Genomic DNA, 10,950 nt, shown 5'->3' with positions numbered 1-10,950 from the left:
ACAAAAGACCATTGACATCATCATTCAAGAAATGATCAAGGAAAACTATAGAAATTAAAGGAATTCACCGCTTCTCCTGAAAGAAATCCCAAAATAAAAACTCCTAGGAATATTATAACCAAATACCAGAACTCCCAGTTCTGGTTCCACATATTTAAAAGAATCCAAAAGAAGCAATTCAAATATTGTAGCCATAATCAGGATAATACAAAAATTTGCAGCTTTTACAATAAAGTACTGGAGGGCTTGGAATATGATATTCTGGAGAGCAGTAGAGCTTGGATTGCAACTAAGAATCACCTACCCAACAAGACTGAGTCTAATCCTTCAGAGGAAAAGATGGTCATTCAATGAAACAGGATTTTTGAGCATTTGTGATGAAAAGACCAAAGCTGAATGGAAAATTTGATTTTCAAATACAGGACTTAGGAGAATCATAAAGAGGTAATTAGGAAAGTGATATTATAAGGAACTTAATAAGATTTATCTCTTTACATCCTTACATGGGAGGATGATATTTGTAACTTATTAGGAGTTAGAAGGAGAATATAGACAAAGGGCATGGGTGTGAATTAAATATGAAAGGATAATACCATTTTTAAAAATGATGAAATTAAGAGGTAAAGGAGGAATATATTTGGAGAAAGCATATGGGATAAGTGGAATGCCACAAATTATCTGCCATAGAAAAGAAGCAAGAAAAAGCTTTTACAGTAGAGGGAAAGAGGAGAAAAAGACGGTGAGTGAGTAAGCCTTATTCTCATCAAAATTGTCTCAAATAGGAAACAGCATATATATCAATATGGGTATAAAAATTTATCTTACCCTGCAGGAAAATGGAAAGGGAATCAGATATGGGAAGGGGAGGAGAGGGATAAAAGAAAGAGTATATTAAGGAAAGGAGTGTTTAATAGCAAAACACTTTTGAGGAGGGACAGGGTAAAAGGAGAGAGAATAAATGGGGAGGGGAATAAAATTAGCAATAGTAATTGTAAAAAAAAAAATTCAAAGTAAGTTTCTCTGATGGGATATTATCATTCTCTGGGAAATGATGAGCTGGATACTCTCAGGGAAAAAAATCCTGGAAAGACATCCATGAACGAAGTGAAATATACTATGTACAAAGCAATTGCAATGTTCTGCAATGACCAGGTAAAAATGACTTTGTCATATTCTCAGTAGTACAATCATCCACACCTACTCTGAAGGACTTATGATAAACATTCTACTCTACCCAGAAAAGGAACTGATTGAGTATGTATATAGATTGAAACATTCTATAGTACTCTATCTCCTCCTTTATTTTAACTTAATTTTTCTTGATGGTTTTTATTTTTATTAGGATGAGAAATCTATATTTTCTTTCACAACTTGAATTTTATGTAAATGTTTTGTATAACTTCACCTGTGGTTTCTTAATTATGGGTGGGAATAAGAGTGTAAACCTAGAATTCAAAGATCTTAAAAAGAAAAGTTTAAAAAAATTGTTTTGAATGTTATTTCAATATTAAAATAAATTAAATACATTTTAAACATTAAATAAATTATTATTTATTAATTTTATTAATTAATATTAATTATTAAATATTAATTAAATATTTATCAAATAGCAAATAATTATTATTTTTTTTAAATATTAAATAAATATCATTTAAATATTAAATAAAAAATAAAACAGAGCCCTTCATTTCCCTAGAAATGCGGGAGCAGAAAAGTGACATGTTGAAAAGAATATGTGAAAATGAGACATAGAGTCCTAAGCCATTAATATAATCAAATAAGAAGATTAGTTAAGGGCCCTCTCACATGTTTATGAGGTTGTCAGAGCTTTTCCTTCAGGAGGAATTTGATGTAGCCCATTGAGGGAAAAAAAAAAGATCTTCAGACCTACAACACCAAGAGACCTTGTGAATGGGTGAGCAAAGGATTTTGTTTGTTTGTTTGTTTTTAAGATGATTTTCAATGATATCCAGAGAAAGGCCCATGTGGAATGAAATCACCTTCATTCTGTTAGAATAGTATAATTTTCACCTAAGTTGCCATCTTTCCCTTCACTCTGACTATTCTTCAATGTGCAGGAGCAGCTCATTCCCTTAGGGGTAGTCCCTAATGTTTGTCAACTAGAACAACAGAATAACATGAACTGGCAAAGAGTCAGATGCAGATATGTTATATGACTGGGTAAGTAAACTTTCCTTATCTAACTACCTTTAGAACATTTTTATCCATACAATTCTTAGATCTTATTGACCTGAGAGCCAATTCAGAATGTCTAGTGAAGCAAGCCTCCAGTCCTACAGTGCTGCTACTTTATCACCTCAAATGCCTGCAATAGTTGCTCTTCAGTAGCCATCACTCAAGCAGAGGAAGCAGTTGTTGTTTGCCATCAATGTTGAATTGTAGGTCTGTCTTCTCATAGACAAACCTATTATATCTTGAAGAATATGCAGAGATCTATTTTATCAAAAGAGCAATGAGAATAAAATTTAATTTTTAGAAGTGCCCTCCACAGCAAAAATAAAATATATAAATTATTTTGTTATCAAAAATGTTAAAATATTCTTTCCTTCTAGAAGCTAATAGTAAGAGGAGATCACAGTTCAGTGTCAGATGATATCAGAATAATCAGAATATCAGATAATCAGAAGAATATCACTCAAGAACACGTTGTATATTTTTGAAGTTGCATAATGTAGCACACATGCCATATGTCTGAACAGGTCCACTTCATCCTTATCACTACAAATGGTTCTTTTGGGCTTGTTTTCTCAGTAGTCAATGGAGCTGTTCTTTGATTAGCTTTTCCAAACCAGCTGGTGGATATTGTCCTGGTTTGGCTGACTACACAGAAACCTCACAATTTGGTCTGAGCACACACTCCGTGCAAAAGTTCTAGGGATGACAGAAGGAATCCTGCACTGCAAACAGGGAGACAGAAGAATTAAGAAGCAGAGAGGCAGAGGACAGTTTTTCTGGTGGTACCAAGAAGAGAGGAAGTGTTGGGCTGGAGGAAGCCATTGGGTGCTATCAGGTTCAGCAGTCAAAACAGACTGGTGGAGATGGGGGCAGATGGAAGAAGGGAGATGAAAGCAGCTCCCTGAAAATGAGTTGAAAGAGACTGGGGATGGGGGCAGAAGAGGACAACAGGTGCAATGAGGAAGTGATGGGCAAAGGAGGAGAGACCCATTCAGAAGCCACAAGATCAGGTTTCATCCTCTGTTCTTATCTTGCAGACTCCTGCACCCACCTGCAACCTGAAGGTTTCTAATTGGGCCATTTCCAATTATGCTATCCAACTCTTAGCAGCAAACAGTATAACTGATAGACATGGAATCATCCCAAATGGAGGCTCTCTATGTGGATAATATCACAGATGGAGAGATGGCAGGAACCCTGGAGGCCACTGAAACCATTGGGGATCCAGTAAATATCAGAAACAGAATTTGAATCCATATCTTCCTTTCTCAGAATTCTATCCATTCTCTTGCTGTAAACACTCAACCATTAGAAGGAGTTGAGAGTTTCATTTAAAAATCTGGCTCTTCCACTTTCTTCATGTGAGCCCTCAAGAAAGGTGAATCATGTCTGTGGACCTCATCTTTTTCATTTGTAAAATCAGAAGACTGGATTAGAGGTTTCTAAGTTCCCTTTGAGTTGCAAATCTGTGATCTTGTGATTTTGTAACTTGGGAAATGGAGCTTCACCTCTGGCTTTTATTCAGTTTTCCTTACTGATGAATAGGGATATATGTATGTATGTATACATACACATTCTATTTAGAGGGAGGCTTATACTTCTATCTGTTTATTTGTCTTGAGAGGAAGGGAAAGAAGGAGGGAGGAGAAAAGGAATTAGAGCACTGGTTACTGGCCGGAGGGTCCAAATTCCAATTCCTATGTATGTTTTTAGCAACTCATTTTAACCTTCTGTAGATCCAGTTTCTCATCTGTAAAATAATGGTTTGGATCCAAAAGGATTTTGTGATTCTTCTATCTCTGTTTTGTGAGCTTAGGCAGTAACTGAGTTTGAAGGAAGGTAAACAATTTTAAGGGAATGCATTGCAAGCACATGTGGATAGCTAATGGCATGAATATGGAAGATGAAGTATATAGTACATCTCATTTAGATCAATTTATCTGGGCCATATACAACGTAGAGGAGAGGGATATCTCATAAATCTTGAAAGGTAAGCGGGGACCAGTTTGTAATGTATTGTAAATGCCAAACAAAGGAATTTATATTGTATTCTAGAGGTAAGGAGAAGCTGCTGGAGCTTTTTTGAACAGAGGAGTAACATAACAAAGCCTCTCTTTGAAGAATATTACTTTGGGACCAGATGTGAGTTCTTGTGTAGCATAAAAAGGAATATTTTCTGATAGAAAAACAATTGAGTGAGAGAGCTATTGCCTTAAAACAATTTGTTACTATGTTCTCATCAGAGAGAATACTAATTCAGCAAGCAACTCATTCATGCCTTGACATATTTCATGATTCTTCTCTATTTTATACTGTAAATTCTACTTAGAGGCTTTACTCAGATATTTAAAAATCTTCTGGTTCTTTTGCTGTTTTGTGCATAACAGTGTAATACCCTGACTATGCTTCTCACATCCCTCACTCTCACCATATCATTGGTCCATTATCCCTTTCTATTTTTACATGTTCTCATGATGGCTTTTATACCACTTCTCATGCATGTGAAAATATCCTGCCATCTGCTACACTTACCTTGTGTTTTTCCAATACCCTCTGGAACACTTGCGATTTTGATTGTTCTGAGATTGTGATATTTGGTGATCTAAAACTATGTTGTAATGTTAAGAAGATGGGCTTTTTTCAGTAATGAACAGTCATATAAAGCTTTGTGCAGTTTTCTGAATGTCAGTGTGGCTGATCTCCTCTAGTTCAATTCTGGATTTTGGTCAATTTCCATCTGTCACATCCCTTCAAGATGTAATTGCATGCAATGTTTATGTATCACCCTTTCTACTCGTTTGGAATTTGCTTTGATCTTTGCTCTAAATAGTCAACAATTTGGTAGTACTAAGAAAATTAATTTGGGAATCATTCCCATGCTAGTAACAAGCTATTTTGTAATTGTTTTCCAAAGTAGTATAGTTATATTTTTCTTTGACCCTCATTGCATTTGAGTTCTGTTCTTACAGAACTTATCCTGCCCTTACTTCTCTGGAAGATATCAGTGCATAAAGAAGAATCATTTTCATGAATGTTCAATATAAGTCCTACAACTAGGTTGGCCAAATTATCATAAAATGATGTTATGTATTGCCCAAAGTCCTAAAGTAAAACTGCCTCTGCCAATTTCTCAAATTCCTATGCCTCCCTGAATAAGCCATGTTAGCCATCTTTTAGAGGACTTATTACTATGAAAAAAATAAGCACTAAACAGACAGCATTGGAAAACTGCAACCAGAAAAAGGATTATTCAGTTTATATGCAGCTATTCTTTGATGAGTTCTCTGACATGTTTTTCTTTTGACACTTATGACCTTTCAGGTAGACAGTTTTTTTTCCTTTGCAGACAATGAGTGCTCCACATGGGACAGCACTACATATCTCCAGAAAATATCCTAAAATATGTTCTGAAGCTCTAACTTATCCAGAATTGAATTCTCAAAATAATAGTGACTAAAGCAAAGTTAATTCAAATCTGCACTATCTACAAGGTGTTCACACAGATATGTAACACTGTCTCAACTTCATTTAATAACTTGTCATAACGGAGTCTAACAACATCACCTTTTGCTGCAGAATTGTACACCTACAGGCACTGAGGAAATATTTTGAATTAATCTGAATATTCATTTAAATTATTTCCCTTTATAATTCTTACTATTTTATGGAATCCATTTCCTTTGAATATAACCAATTTGCAATGATCATTTATTACACCAAACTTAGAACTTGATGCCTTCTGATAAGGAGACAGGTTGGAGACATATAATTTTTTTTCTGGGACAGATACAGGAACAAAGACAGATGAAGATTATAAAAAAGTAAACATTAAAAGAAAAGTGAGAAGATGGTCAGATTTTGTGAGATTCTCATGTATCAAAAGTGAACTTTGACTTCAAAGCAGAATTAATGAAAATGGAAGAAGTGATTTAACCAGGTTTTCATCTGTCATGTCATAATTGAGCTGTCAACACAATGAGGATGGTTAGATTTGTAAAAGATCAGAAGTCTGCTTAAGGAAAAGGGATTTGCAAAAGGAACTGTAGGTGAAGCAAGATAATGAGTTCCAGAAACATCAGCTAAAGCAGGATGGATAAGACTGATACCATAGGTCTATTAAAATATCTAGAAGCAAGCATTCAGAAGTCAGTGGTAGCTATGTTATTGAATAAGAAAAACATAGATTCCATATTCAAGACAGTTTTTTCTCTGGTCCCATTCACATAGTCTCTAATGAATCTGAATGTGAAGTATGAACACTTAGGATGAAAAGGAGACAGAAGGAGATCAGGATACTCAAGACGAAATTTGTCTAGTCATAAACAAACATTTTATTATCATCTTTTGCCCCAAAGCAAAATATTTCTCAGGCTTTTCTTCTCCATGATAAGTATTCCTAGATACCTTACTGAAGTTTATCAGGTCTATGGCAATCATCCATTTTGCCACTCTAGAAGACTAATTAAAATAAGAAAAAAATTAACTTGGTCTTCTGCCATTCATTCATGCTGAACCCATTTTAGTGGCTAGTAATTAAGGAGTCAGTCAATAAGCATTTATTTGTTAAGTGCCTACTATGTGCCAGGAACTGTGCTAAATCATGGGGACACAAAGAAAGACAAAACCCAGTTCTGGATCTCAAAAAACTCCTGAATCCAAGAAACTGCAACACATGTGGAAGCCACACCCTGCTAATCATCTTGGTTGATGAGCTAAGCCAGATTGAGAGTAGCCCCGGTGAGTTAGGGAGATGTCTATCTTAAGGATGTAAAGACTTTCCCTGGAGATTTGGGTGAATGAGAACAATTTGTTCCAACAGCCAACATGAAAGCAGCTGAACTAGGAGCCTGGGGCCATGCTTAGATCTTGGTCAGACCCTGCAGATTCCAACATCCTTCACAATATTCTAGGTCATCACCAGTGGTTCTGACATGTCTTTCTATTAGACTTCAGTGACTCTGGAAGAAAGAATGAGGCTGATGACTTTGTACAACTCTGCCACACTTAAATTCAATCCACACAGAAGTGAATATATTGCCCTACGATGTCACTAGTTCTCTTTGAAACCAAAGGACAAACAACTGTCAAAGAGGCAAAACACAAACAACTATATATAAAAACAAACAAAAAAAACTATGTACAAAGAAGCTGCATACAGGATAAATTGGAAATAATAAAGGAAATCGTAACACTTTTATTTGTGCAAATTTCTCAAGTTCCTAAAGTACATTACATAAAGTACAGTACAGTACACTATTACTTGAGCAATCCAGGTATCATTATGCCAATTTTAAAATGGAGGATAATTTTTTTATTCCTACAGTAAAAAAGGGCAAAGCCAGAATTTGAATCCAGGGCTCTTTTTCTTGTCACTTTTACACATTCTAAAATAATTGAGATGCAACAAAATGCCCACTAATCACTGTGCCTTTCACAGTATAACTCTTGCTTCTTTGCAATTTATGTTAGGGTCTATGATGGAGTTGATGAGAACAATGAGTACAACCATGATAATCATGAGAAATTGAAACCTTCCCCTTACATCTATGATTTCCCTTTGTGGTTAGTTTCTGTAATATAGGATGGATGGAAAAAAAATGATCATCACCTATGAAACAAATTATATTTTAAAAAGCAGTCTTTTAATCTATAGAGCAACACAAGTTAAAATAAAAAGCTAAATTTTACTAAAGCTTATTTTTCAAATTCATGATGTTTTAAAAGTAATAAAAACCCTCAACTACTATGGTAATGTAACAGATAAAGATAATATATTTGAAAGTAAAGATAATGGTGGTTTATCTAACAAAGAGATGCTAATGATACTGAAAAAAGGCACAGATGGAAGAGACTCCACACAAACCAATTATTATTCAATATTAATTTATTGGATACTAATACATATTTTTGGTAGTATTTCATAAGAAACTGAAGAAAAATGAATATAAAATTAAATGAAATCAATTGGTATGAAAATGTAGAAAAATATATCAGATTTTCATAATTATATTACTTTTATGAGTATATGTTTCATAACTTCTGAAACAAGACTTTTTCCCATCTTCAGAAAATCCTTATGATGGAAACACTCAAGATTTTTGCATACTTGAGTTCTTATTGTCTCATGCTACTTTGAAAGACTTCTAAAGATGGTGAAAGATCAAGAGATATTATAAATAAGAAATGTTTGATTTTTGACACTATGTAATACACTTACAAAGAAAGTTTTTTTGTAATACTCCAATTATTCATGAGTGTTAGATGATTCTGCTTTAAGATCTATGAACCTTAAGATTAAAAAAAGAGACTAACAACTATCTTATGTCGAGCTTATCTAATGCAGTAACATTCTTACTATTGGAATTGTACATTTTAGGTGAAAAGCTTAAAATTATTAAATTGTTTTACCAAAATGATGGGTGATAACTAATGTCAGATCATGGCATAAATTAAAGATGTGAGGGGAATCTTACAGTGCAGGTCCAAGAAGAGCTTTGAAATTATTTTGTCAATCCTATGTTGTATAACAACTATGCCACAAAATAATTGTTTGTGCCTGAACCATGATTGGTGAGGTGCATACTAAAGATTTTTCACCTTAAATTTATGCCTACAGCTTTGATGATAAGTAACTCAACATCTAATATTTTGAGAAACCAGAATTTTAAGAGGTAACATAAGAAAGTCAGGATGGTGCAGTGGGGGATGGAGTAGAAATGAAACAAAAACCACTAACTTTTGATTTAAAATTGGTTTAAATTATGGTAAGGTCTTCAAATTTTTGTGTGACCCGGGAGAAATTACTTGCCCTCTCTATACCACAGTTTTCTCATCTGTAAAATGAGTATTGCATGAGATTATGTCTAAGAAAACTCAGCTCTTTTGATCATCTTTCTCTGTAACACTATCTTGTGGGACATCATCTTACTCAGAAATGTTATTTTCCATGTTCAATCATTTCAGTCATATCTGACTTTTTGTTAGCCCATTGCTTTGTTTTTTTTTTCCTTTTCTTTTTTGAAGATAGTGGATGGAGTATTTTGCCATTTCCTTCTCTAGCTCATTTCACAGATGAAGATACTGGGGCAAACAGGGTTAAATTACTTTCCTGGGGTCACACGATTAGTAAGAGTCTGAAGTCAGATTTGAACTCAGGAAAATGAGTCTTTCTGACTCTGGACCCAGCCCCTCTATTCATTATGTATTCTAGCCACCTAGCTGCTCCTGCTCAGAAATAAAGTGCCTTTTCCACTTTGTGACGGCACCATTCATTACAGCATCCCAATTGTCCCCGAGCTTAACAAGTGGTATGAAGTAATTACATGCAACTTAAAGTTTTGCCACTTTCTTTGGGTTGCCTAGTATTTAAAAAAATATTCACTTAGACTGCCTCCAACAAATCAACATGAATTTATTAAATGAGTTTTTTGGTAGGCACTATGATTTAATAGGTAAAGGGAACTCTCACACTGATTCAATGTGGAATGTTCTCTATAGCATCATTGAGAGGCAGCAGATACAGAAGAGAACATTATTTCTGAAATTAAAGAAGCCAGATTCATGGTCACACAGATAGCACGTGTCAAGAGATAGGAAGTGAATACAGGTCTTCCCAAGTCCAGATTAAGATACAGCAAGTTTAACTTAGAGAAATTGTGTATCAGGAGAATATAAAGAGAAGTACACAGACAGATGACATGTACAAAATAGTTTGTAATTAAATATATATAATATAGCATTTTGAGATTTTCAAAACACATTATATACACTAGCACATTTGATTTTTCTAGACCCTTGTGAGGTAGGATTATTATTCACATTTTACAGATAAGTACATAGAGGCTAAAAGACTTTGACTTATCCATGTACTCACTTACATAGCTGATGACCATGTGAGCCAGACTTTGATCTTTGGTCTTCTTAACTACAAGACCAACTGTCTGTCTACTATGTCAAAGTCTATAAAGGCTGTCTCACTCTTATACTATTTTCCTTCTGCTTTTCTTCCTTTAGTTTCCCATTAACATCGCACTTTTCCTAATCTCTTGAGTGATGATTGAATCTCCTTTGTCAAATGCATGCAGTAAAAAAAAATCAGGTTATGAGACTTCTAGAACTCCAGTTTTCCTGGAAAAGATAAGTGAACCAATAAAAGTGGAATTAGAATATACTTGAAGACCTCAAAAAGTGTGTTTTTAGTATATCCATTCTATTGAAATAGTATTAGAAAACAGAAGAAATCATTAAAAGATTTAGGTGATACCTATTTGTAGCCTAGGATTACTATCATATTTCAAAATAAGTTTAAAAGTATTTACATAGATAAACTATCAGATTGCTTGTTATTTTGGGAAAGGAAAGAAAAGAAAAGGATGGAGAAAAAAAGTGGATCTCAAAATCTTACAAAAATGATGGTGAAAACTATTTTACATGTATTTGGAAAAAGTAAAATACTATTAAGTGAAGAAAATTATAACATTTCCAGGAATCTTTCCTAATTAATTAATTTCTTAATTCCACAAAATAACAACAACAAAGAAACAAAAATAAAATTTCTATGGAAATAGTCAGGTTCTTGCTATATGTTTATTTTTTCTTATTTTGTTTTGGTTTTTAAATTATTTTTTGTTTTTAAAACTTTTGAGTTCCAGAATCTCTCCTTTATCCCCATCCCCAGACCTCATTAAGAAACCTAATGTGAAATTATGCAAAACATTTCAATCAAAGTCACATTATGAAAAAATAGATATTCTC

General features: G+C 34.0%; 1 long non-coding RNA gene across 2 annotated transcripts in view; it reads left to right on the top strand.

Annotated features, from left to right (window-relative positions):
* Window positions 1-353: 353 nt before the first annotated feature.
* Window positions 354-10,950, top strand: part of LOC116419412 — a 31,801-nt gene continuing 21,204 nt past the window's right edge. Inside the window, exons 1-2 of one of the 2 annotated variants that reach the window (XR_004229723.1) lie at window positions 354-444; window positions 2,079-2,181. This is a non-coding gene — a long non-coding RNA (uncharacterized LOC116419412). Of the gene's footprint in view, window positions 445-1,700; window positions 1,916-2,078; window positions 2,182-10,950 lie in introns of those variants that run through there. The other variant, XR_004229724.1, reaches the window with a different exon arrangement.

Source organism: Sarcophilus harrisii, chromosome 5, assembly GCF_902635505.1.
Source record: "Sarcophilus harrisii chromosome 5, mSarHar1.11, whole genome shotgun sequence".
In the NCBI taxonomy this organism is placed as follows: domain Eukaryota; kingdom Metazoa; phylum Chordata; class Mammalia; order Dasyuromorphia; family Dasyuridae; genus Sarcophilus; species Sarcophilus harrisii.
The sequence above is the reverse complement of the archived record's forward strand: the minus strand, read 5'-3'. Positions and strand labels throughout refer to the sequence as shown.